Source organism: Helianthus annuus, chromosome 7 (assembly GCF_002127325.2).
Source record: "Helianthus annuus cultivar XRQ/B chromosome 7, HanXRQr2.0-SUNRISE, whole genome shotgun sequence".
Lineage (NCBI taxonomy): Eukaryota > Viridiplantae > Streptophyta > Magnoliopsida > Asterales > Asteraceae > Helianthus > Helianthus annuus.
In genome coordinates this window covers 115,063,027-115,073,823 of record NC_035439.2, presented here as the reverse complement: position 1 = coordinate 115,073,823, position 10,797 = coordinate 115,063,027, and the positions used below count along the sequence as shown (strand labels likewise).

The 10,797-nt window shown below is 33.2% G+C and overlaps 1 long non-coding RNA gene across 7 annotated transcripts; it reads right to left on the bottom strand.

The window, feature by feature from the left end:
* Nucleotides 1-2,946: 2,946 nt before the first annotated feature.
* Nucleotides 2,947-6,056, bottom strand: LOC110925786. Of its 7 annotated transcripts, XR_004862444.1 has the most exons (6): nucleotides 5,625-6,056; nucleotides 5,413-5,496; nucleotides 4,705-4,977; nucleotides 4,097-4,365; nucleotides 3,244-3,849; nucleotides 2,949-3,172 (listed from the first exon to the last, which is right to left on the bottom strand). It is a non-coding gene; the product is annotated as an uncharacterized LOC110925786 (long non-coding RNA). The 7 variants fall into 7 exon arrangements; XR_004862440.1 differs by having other exon boundaries at nucleotides 2,948-3,172; nucleotides 4,705-5,496; XR_004862443.1 differs by having other exon boundaries at nucleotides 2,950-3,172; nucleotides 3,244-3,380; nucleotides 3,747-3,849; nucleotides 4,705-6,056.
* Between the last annotated feature and the right edge of the window lie 4,741 nt (nucleotides 6,057-10,797).

Sequence of the window (10,797 nt, the reverse complement as noted above, 5' to 3'; positions counted from 1 at the left end):
GATTTTGGTAACAATCAGTTGCTGGAGAAGCTCAGTTGCCACAGTTGACTTGCTGATGGTTGTGTTGCCCAGATGAATTTGGGGTGGGGGAGTGGTGAAGCGGTTCAATAGGTTTTATCATATGGGTGACGTGCTAGTGTGCTATTGTTCCTAAGGTTGATGCTAATTGTTATATTATAGAATAACTATGATACCCTATAGACGATCAGTAGAATATATGCACTGTTTGCATATGATAATCAAACATACAGAAAATGAGAATTATGAACCTTTTGAACATTGTGTGGCAGTGAGTCTAGCTGAAAATTTTCACATTGAGGAAACAAACCAGTTAGTTCATGATCATTCTTCCCCCCCTCCTAGTCTCCTTCACATCAATCAATGAAAGGGAATTAACTCCATCATTACAGTTCATAATCATCTAAAAACCAATACCTAATATAAATGAAACACGATTCAAAAGGTTAATTAGGGTAAAAACAATTACACGATGTTGATGTTGTTGCTACCCTGCAAACGCTCCGATTGTTTCATCGTCGTTATCTAAAGCGAAACCTTAAAGAAACACAGGTCAACGATGAACGAATGGAGACCTTTTTAGGGTTCCGGCGACTTTGCTTACTTCCAATTGATCTTCATATGTTTGGAGTCAACCGCCGAAGCTCATCTAAAACCACTGTCTCCTGGTTCGAGAGGCCAAAACGAAGAAGAGCACAAACATCATGGCTTCGATTCGTCGACAAAGGATGCTTCGGTAGCCACTTTGCATGGCATTTGTGTCACAGAAGAAAAGGGGAAGCAGTGGAGGTTTTGAGAAGACGACCACGTTTCCGTAGCGGATAAACGGAGGTAATGACGGACAGTTGTAGGTGCGTAAAACTTGAAAACCGGAACTGTTAAGCGATGTGTGGGACAAAGTCGTTATCTGATGCGATTCAGGGAAGGAAGGGAATAGCTCTGTTGCCGCTTTCGATTCCATTTGTCGCCGGGGCTGGATTTGGGGCAGGGTGTTGACAACCATGGAATAAGCGGCTGGGTAACATGTGTTTGGGGTTGGTAACCAAGTGTGTAGCGGTGGTAATGACTGACACCTACAGGTTGGCAAAACCTGGGAACGGGAACTATTCCTAAGAACATACCCAGATTGTATATATTGAATAATATACACATGTCGTTATTATGATCCCAGTTTATGATCAGCTCATGTGGCTATTATTTGTGAAATCATTGTCTAGAGTATATCTAAGCTTATTTGGATCATCCCACTTAAACCAACTTCACCAATCATTTTTAAATGGCCATAACTTTTTTCATACGTTAACATTTAAAAAGATGACACCATCAAATCAAGCATTTTATTCTCTTTAATTTGAGTATGGTATTATTGTAGTTTTTTTATTTAAAAAAAAACTTAACATGCCGATACGTGATTCTATAACATTACATAATTATGTTACGTGATTTTGTAGTATGCCTTGTTTTTAGAACCATTATAACAAAACGTGATTTTGTATACACTATGTGATTTTGTATACACTATGTGATTATGTATCATTACATTATTACGTAGCACTACGTGGTTACTTACCACCACGTGTATTACATACTAATGTTATGTGATTATGTATATAATCTAGTACTTGATTATATAACCTAGTACGTGATAATAAAACCTTAATTGTATGACTTCGTACATGATACGTGATTATAAAGCACATCGTACATGATTATATATATGAACACCTACATGATTATACATGATTATATAACCTGATACATGACAATATAACCTTATTATATGACTTGATACGTGATTAAAAAACATATAATCCTTGATTATGTGAATCGGTATGTAATTACATACCAACTTAATAAAAATTTAAAATATATATAACAATACTATACTCAAATTAAACATAATAATATTTTATATTTTGTGGTATAAATTTAAAAAAAAATAATACAACATCAAAAGGTTATTACATTATTATTATTATTATTATTATTATATATATTGTTGATGAATTACGATGAATAGTAACTTTATTTTTATAATAATATGTAGCTTTTTATTATTTGCTTTATTTAATATATTATAATATAATGGTTTATTATTATATTTACTTCTAATAACATATTTTTTTATTTTTTTTCTTTTTAAAACTATATATTTCGTAGATGAATTACGATGAATAGTAACTTTATTTTTATAATAATATGTAGCTTTTTATTATTTGTTTTATTTAATATATTATAATGGTTTATTATTATATTTACTTTTAATAACATATTTTTTATTTTTTTCCTTTTTAAAACTATATATTTCGTTTACCATTTTTAATAGTTCTGTTTTCTTTTTTGTAACATATATTAATACTTCTTTTTTCTTTTTTTAAAACATATATTAATTTATCAATTAATTTGATATTTATTAAATAATTTATGTTTATAATATAAAGCTTTTTATTATTTTTTATTTTCTTGATTAAGGACGATGAATAGCAGCTTTATTTTTATAATAATATATAGCTTTTTTACTATTTTTTATTTAATATTTTATAATGGTTTATTATTATACTTACTTTTAATAACATATTTTTTTAACTTTTTTTCTTCTTTAAGACCATATATTTCGTTTACCATTTTTTAATAATTCTATTTTCTTTTTTTATAACATATATTAATACTTTTTTCTTTCTTTAAAACATATATTAGTTTATTGATTAATTTGATATTTATTTAATAACTAGATTTTATCCCGCGCGCATTGCGCCGCGGATTCCACCACAATAACCCGATCATTTAACCCGACACACCCCTCAAGTTTTGTTTTTGCCCTCCCTCTTTAACACAACAATTCTATTTGTTTCTATTTATCAAATAAAAGAGAAACTGCTTCCTACTCCAATAGGTTACATGTAGAGAGAACAATTTAGTTACATATTATTAGACATCAAAACCTGCTTGAAAAAAAAAACATACATCATGGATGCCAAACAAACCCAACAAAATTGCATGTTCTTCAAGGGTCCACAAAAAGAAACTACGTGTAATAGATATGCATCCCAAGTAAAACTACCTTACAATTAATTGATTCTCAGGTATTAGAATCACTAATCTATGTTGGGTGCCTGCCACTTAATTTCCTTCATCAGTCTCTTTCTATCAGTCTCTGTTTGAGAGCAAAATGTAGTTATTTAAATAGATACGCGCCTTGGTCGTTGTTCAAAAAAATGTACACACCTTAGTCATGTGTGAGTGATATTTGGTGCGAACTGGCTTTGATTAGGGAGTGATGAGGGAGTCTAGTGCAATCTTGGATGCTAGCAGTTGAAGAATGTTAACACCTAAAGAAGCGAAATTTGGATAGCTTTGTTTCCCTACTTGAACCATAAGTCTTGTATTTTTAACTTAATAAGGGCAAAGCAAATGTTGGATAGATCAATAATCATATTGATGTATGTATCTTGACAATCGTCAAATCTGTGTATACTATTATAGAATAGCTTCCCTTTTTTTATTATTTTAACGGGTAACAGCTAGTATGATGACCAACAAAAAGTGACACAAATCAGGTCCCCATTAAAAAAAATACTTAAAACAAAAAAAATCGGTTTGGCCACCGGTGTGGTTTGCCGGTTCAAGCACTCTGGACGGTTTCCGGCTGGTTCAAATAGACTCAACCGGACCGAGTATGTGGCCAAGTCTGAAAACATCGTACAATATAAAAAAAAAATTCTAACTACCTTGTTCGACTTCGAATGTGTAACTATTCAAGCCACGCCCATTGATGACAAGTCCATAAGAAGAAGAAATGCTTTCACCCATGCCCTATATGTGTCTTGGTCTCTACAGATACCAAACAAATGTTTACATGGTTAGACTTTCCAAGTCAAAATCATTATTTTCAATTTTAAATTAGTCCTACAAATATCCAAAACATTTGATCCATAACTTTCAGTTTTACACAAATGCACATAATAAAATCCACATGCTAAATTCATTTTAAGGACATTAAGTTATGTTTTGATTTGAAAAGTAATATTAAAGGTTGACCACAAAGGTCAGCGCGTAAGTTTTTCACTTTTGAGCTTACCAGGTGGCCTTTTTTTACCAATCACCAGCAAGAACAGTTTGATCTCTGGCAGGGAAAGGAAAGAGGACCGGATCCGATGGCGGCTGTAGATTTTCGTGCCGCCATAGCCTCTGGCGGCCTTTTGAAGGCCAAGTCACAGGAAGTAGAAGAAGCTACCAATCTGATCCTTCGCTTGAAGCATGTATGTAAAATTGTTGCCCAGTGGGATCGGGCAAGTTGTACCATAAGTACCATCCTACATTGAGTTTCTTCCGTCTTGTGGCCCATTCCTGAAAATAATAAGGTTAAGGATAAGTTATTTATTTTTAAAACGACTAACTCACACATCTTCTCGATCTACACCAATATACTCTTTAATACTCCTAGGCTACAAGCCCTTTAGTGGGTCGTGTTATGTATTTGTGGATTCTACATTCTTGATAAGAAAATTAAGTCTTGGTTGTGAGTTGGTGTCTTGGTGACTTGTACATTCTTAGTACACTTGATAGGAAAGTTATGGTCCTTAGTCATGTATGGTGACCTGTACATTCCTAAATTATAACATGACACCTAGGAAAACACAATGTCACAGACATTCCTAAATATATATTTCATTATTTATCATTTACCTGAAAATATCACTTGAACTCCTTGGTTAGAACCCTAGATAACTGCTCAGCCATTGCTTTAATCCCTTTATCGAAACCATAGGTCACTGCTCCGCCTATCTCTCATGTCAACCACCATGAAGACCCAAAACAAATTGATATTTTTTTCCAAAGTAGCCACCGCAGTTCATTTTTATGATGGCCGGTGGTGGTGAGCTAAGTTCGATAAATCGGCGGAGACCACCCGTTTATAATCAAAAGAAACAACGGAATCCATAACGGTGCTTTAAACTCCTGCAATATCAATTAACACAATCGGCGTACAACAATAAATTAATCGATTTCTATTTCAGCAATAATCCTTCTCCGCTATGCCATGTATACCAAGATACCCGTCAATTCTTAAGTTAAAACTTTAACTAAACCTACATATGCATCCTAAATTTAACAGAAGCATAATGCAAAATTACAGATCTGTGAAGCCAAAGTGCATAATAATAATGTCCATAAATTAAAGAATAAAATTCGTACATTAGCTGCAAAATCAATCGTGATCCAAGAAATAGCATACAAACAAATGGAAACAACAAAGTAGCATAGAAAACAATTAATTAAAAGTTAAAACCTAAGAGAGTATCAAGGATTTGCGAAGGAAAACAATATGAAAGCTTTAATCTTGGAAGATGAACATGGGTTATTATTCAAGATTATGTAATTGTGTATTACTACCCGAAGAAGATCCGTTTACTGGGTGTGATTGAATAGGAAGAGACGACGATGGTGATGGAGGTGGAGGTTTGCAAGTCCAAAAGCCTAAAAAGGTTACACTCCAGAAATTAGAACATCACTTTCAAAATACTCATAATATTTTTGTTTACATTGCAAAACTCCAAAGCTAAACACCAAAGAAAACAGAATAATAGGGGTGAAGACAAACATACCCACAATCCCAAACCATTTACACCTCCTCAAGGTATCAATTTCATTCTCCATTTCGACTTCTCACCGACATCAATGGCCACTCAACTTCCAAAATAGAGTAAACCAAGACTCACATCACACCCACAACACAAACCCCAGGTAGTTCCATAGAGACAACAGCGCATCATCCTCGCCGAATACAAACAAAAATGAAAGCAATAATAGAATATATAAGCAAGAATACATGCCTGTTAAACAACAACACCAAAGAAGATGTCGAGAAAATCAGCTGCATCGCCGTATCGTCGGTAACAGATGGTCGCTGGGTAGTTTATCTGGTGGCCGGCGATTATCTCCAGACCCCTCTCTCATTAACCCTAGATTTACCCTCTATTTCTGCGAATGTGAAAAGGAAAAGGGAAGAAATAACCCAGGACACGTAGCAAAGGGGCAACCACTCAAAAGGACAGGTGTAAACTTGAAGTAATGCCACAGCTATTTAATATCACTGTACCAACAATGGAAGCAAACGTACAACCTAGATGAGCAGAAAACTCCTTTTTTGCAAATGGTACAACCACCATAAGCCTAAGTGTGTTGCAAAATTATAATATATAATTTATGTTTATAAATTTTTTTCTAAATATATAGCTTTTTATTATTTTTTTATTTAATATATTATAATAATTTCTTATTGTATTTTGTAACACCCCAAAAACGGGTTGCTAATTATATTAAAATTAACCAAAAATAAACGGGTAAAATACCAGTAGTGGTAAGATTTAACCCGGTGAATATTAGGATTTAAATAAATAAACCTAATATTAAATGAAAGGTGAACGAAAGCTTTTGAGAAAACAAAGTTTATAAGAGGCCCAGGTTAACGGGACGTAAAATAAACGGGTTATAACTCTCGGAACTCACTAAGTTAACTAGGAGTAATTAACCTAGTTAGTTATTTGTTTTAAAACAATAAAGAAGCATGAACTAGTAAGCCTTTTATAAACCATGAATATTGGAGGGACTAAAAGTGGGCAATTGGAAAGATGTTTTAATTAAAACAATATCAAAAACCAAAATACATACAAGTGTGTGTGTTGGTCGACATTTACCAGCCAGGAGAAGGGTTCTTACACATGAACCCTAAAACTCACAAACTTGATCAAAATCAAAGGAAATCGAGTGAAGAAATTGGGGCTTTAACTAAATTCGTGATCACCTAAGCTAGGAGATCGCAAGGTATGTCAAATTTTGTAATTCGGAGATATCTTGAGTTCATGATGAACACCCAAAATTGAAAATTATGTGATGAATGTTGTATATATGAGTGATATTGGGTTGAATCTATGTCTAGGAACAAACCCTAGATGCAACTTGTAGAATTGTGCCATAAACTAGTGATTAGTCAAATAATCAAGTATGAACTAAGTGGGTTTTGACTAAATAAGTAAAGATGATGATACGCATGTGCTTAGAATCATCATATTTGATAGTTGGAGCAGAATACTTGAACAATTTATAAGTTCGAGTGAATGCTCATACATGATTTGAAATGGTTTTTGTATGTTATAACGAAATTGGTGATTTTGTTCATATAAATAGGTGTTTGGAATCATGATGTCTACTAATTAATATGTAGAACTTGATTATATTAGATGTTCGGATGAATGTCTAATGCTATGATGAAACGGGTTTTACATGTAGATGGAAACCTTTAGTTCTTGCTTAACAAATGAATAATTGGCTTTGATAATCAAGAGCTAAGTTAAATTTGTGTTAAAAATAGCATGAACTTAGACTTGAAAAGTAGTTAAAACGGTGGCGTAAGAATAATGCCTATCAGATACTTAACAAAGTACTTAAATGAATTGTCGAGTTTCATAGTATAATCACTTATGTTAATAGGCAGTTTGACCTTTAAAAGTCAAACTGACCAAAATGAAATCAAATAGTAAATTTTGATGTAAATCTGTAAGATGGAATAGTCATAATTAATGATGACTAATCTAACCGTCTTACGAATTATGATGGTAGTTTGACGTTTGACAAGCTAGATGGAGGCTTGGAAAGGAAGCGGATCAAACGAATCAAGTGTGAAGGAAAAGCATGTTTCGGATGCAAGATAAGTAAAAGCTTACACCCTTTTATAGTATACATCAGTTGTGTGTATTGAAAATGAATAGGGAAAAATTAGTAATAGAATTATAATGTTCCGACGCAAATAATATGAGTCGGAACAAGTGCAATGGTGAGAAATCATAAACAATGGCAAAAAGGGTAAATTGGTAAATTAGTCATGTGACGATGAACTAAAAAGAAATTTTGAAACATTACGTCATGGTGTAAACCGGAATGGGTAAAAGGGCGAGATGGTAACTAGATATCATCTCATAATGGAAAGTAGTCATTCGGACTAAACGGGTCAAATGACATTGGTAAAATCATTTGACAATATTAATTGATGATCGCTTGTTGAAGTTTTGTGATTACAGGAAATATCATACGGTTCGCGTTGGTATTAATTAGAAAGTAATAGTGAAAGATATTTAAACGGGTCAATCCTATGACCCGAGCCATGTACGCATATTTAGAATTATTGTTAGAAGCGATATATTGGTCAAATATTAGCGAAAGTCCTTCATCGTAAAATATGAAGGACTAAAATTGACCAAAAACCCCTTGATGGGTGAATTGGGCAAACGACCCATATGGGTTACTTAGGAACTTGTATGGTGATTATGGAATATAGGTAGATACTTTAGTTATGGAATTGCGAAGTGTGAAAAGAAAAGAGGTAGTTTTAGACTAAAATGCTTAAATCCCCTAAACGGATCAAAACGGATCTATGCGCATAGCTTGCGTACTAGTTGCGTAATTCATAAGAATTATGAACCAGAGGTAAAGAAATTATGTTAATGCATTGGAGCATGTATTTTGATTAGTTAGAAACAAGTTAGTGGTTTTAAATTTAAACGTGTCAAAAGTTTTAGTAAAATAATTTCAAGCCGAGGGCTTGAAATTCTATATTTTGAGAAGTTAGATATCAGGTTTTAACTCCATAAGATGGAGAATCCAATTACGGTCGCGTAGGAAAAAGAATTACACAAAGCGGAGGTCTAGATCAAAAGTTACGCTAATTTGAAGTTGGATACTAGTTAAAAACATAGCTGGGCATAAATTGCAGCAGCAACAATAAACTTTCTGTCGAAGAGTAACCGTCGCGCCCCGCGACGGAGAAGACGGAGGTCGTCGCGCCCCACCACGGGCTGTGGCAGCCCGCGAGAGCTAAGATCAAGTCTGTCGCGGCCCGCGACAGACTACAAAACTTGCGATTGTTGTTTTCTTGTTCATTTTCGTATCCGAACTTGTTTCAAACACGATTATAAGCTCGTATGAATAAATATTTCATGGTTATGAAATGCAGGTCAAACCTCGGAAGCCGGATAACGATCAAGCTCAGCGAGAAACCGAACACTATCAAGTTAAAAGCTTCCGCAATTAGTTTTGTCGTTAATTCTAAACGATGTACTTAATCATATTATGAAGTATTATCTTTAAATTGTAGTATGTGTAGTCGAAATTACACATTTAATTCCCGTTATTTACATGGAAATCGTTAAACATTAGTAAGGTTGTTACATATTTACTTTTAATAACATATTTTAATTTTTTTCCTTTCTTAAAACAATATATATTTTCTTTATCTATTTTTTTTCTTTTTTAGAACATATATTAATAATTGTTGTTTCTTTTTTTAGAAAACATGTTAATTTATCAATTAATTTGATACTTTTTTAATAATTTACGTGTATAACTTTTTTATATAAACTTAAGTACGTAATTATGCTTAATTTTCCCCTAACATTCTGTTATAAGTTTTGTTAAAAACGAAGTTATACCCAAAATAAATCAAAATAAAGTATTTATTTTGTATCATAAAACGGTACGATAATAAACTAAACCGTTATAATGGTTTGGCTTTCTAAACAACATGTTTATTTTCAAATCACTTTTGTTTTACATTATGATTTTCTCGGTTTCACCGCAACGCGCGACGTAAAAAATACTAATTTTTAAAAAAAATTGATGGACCTAGATTTAACCTAAAAAATCAACAATGGTATTATCTTTTCTTCCCTTGGTTTCCTACAATTTTTATGAAAATAAGACTTTCTATAATAACCTCACCCATCAATAATAATAATAATACTTTTGTTGTTCAAATAGGCTAGGCCACGTAATATATTTTTGTAATTTTATTCTAAACGGAATCGCATTTCCATCGTAACGTGTGGGGACATATGCTAGTTTTATATATTATCTAGACTAGTCTAAGTACCCGTGTGTTACACGGGTGGCTAATAAGAAAAATATCTACTTTAACATTGTTGACGTAAATATTTTAATTATATATACGCTGAAACATTAACGGAAATGATAGAAATTACACCAAATAATTGAAATACATGAATATAAAAAAAATCACAACTCATTGAAGATCTCTTTATAAACAACATTAATTGTTTTATTTGTAGGTTTGCCGTCGTTGTCAAGTATTAATAGCCTCCATCTTGTGTTTTAACCCTTGATAAAGCTACATACAATTGACCCAAACAAAATGATAGATTAAATTATGTGTATATCCTAAGCCTCCATATCCATCTTATATATTTTAACCTTAATACTTTTCATTTAAAAGATCAAAAATTAACTGTCTTAAACAAAGGCTAACAAAATGATTTCCTAAATTTGTTTAAAACTTGCGCCTCTACATCCTAGGGATGACCTCGATACCAACCGGTACCTAAAATCCCAAAAAAGGTACCACTATTCGTACTGAAACTACCCGGTACAGTGCGGTTCAGTACCGGTACAAACCAATATTTGAAGGTACCGTACTATATCGATACCGAAAACGCTAAATGTCGTTACCAAAAATTAAGTTGGTTCAAAAAATTCGGTACCGGTACCCGGAGACCATTTGCTCATCCCTAAGTGTATCGAATAGCATATACATACCAACCAATACCATACCGAGGTGACCGTTTTTGTCCCCGCTGACTTAAAATCTTGGACCTCTCACAGGGTGGCGGAGATTAACGGAGGCAGCACTACCCTAGTAGCGTTTAATTGTTGACGCGTTTTATTATCTCAAGTTTATATAGTAGTGCAATCGAAATAACTTAGAATTCA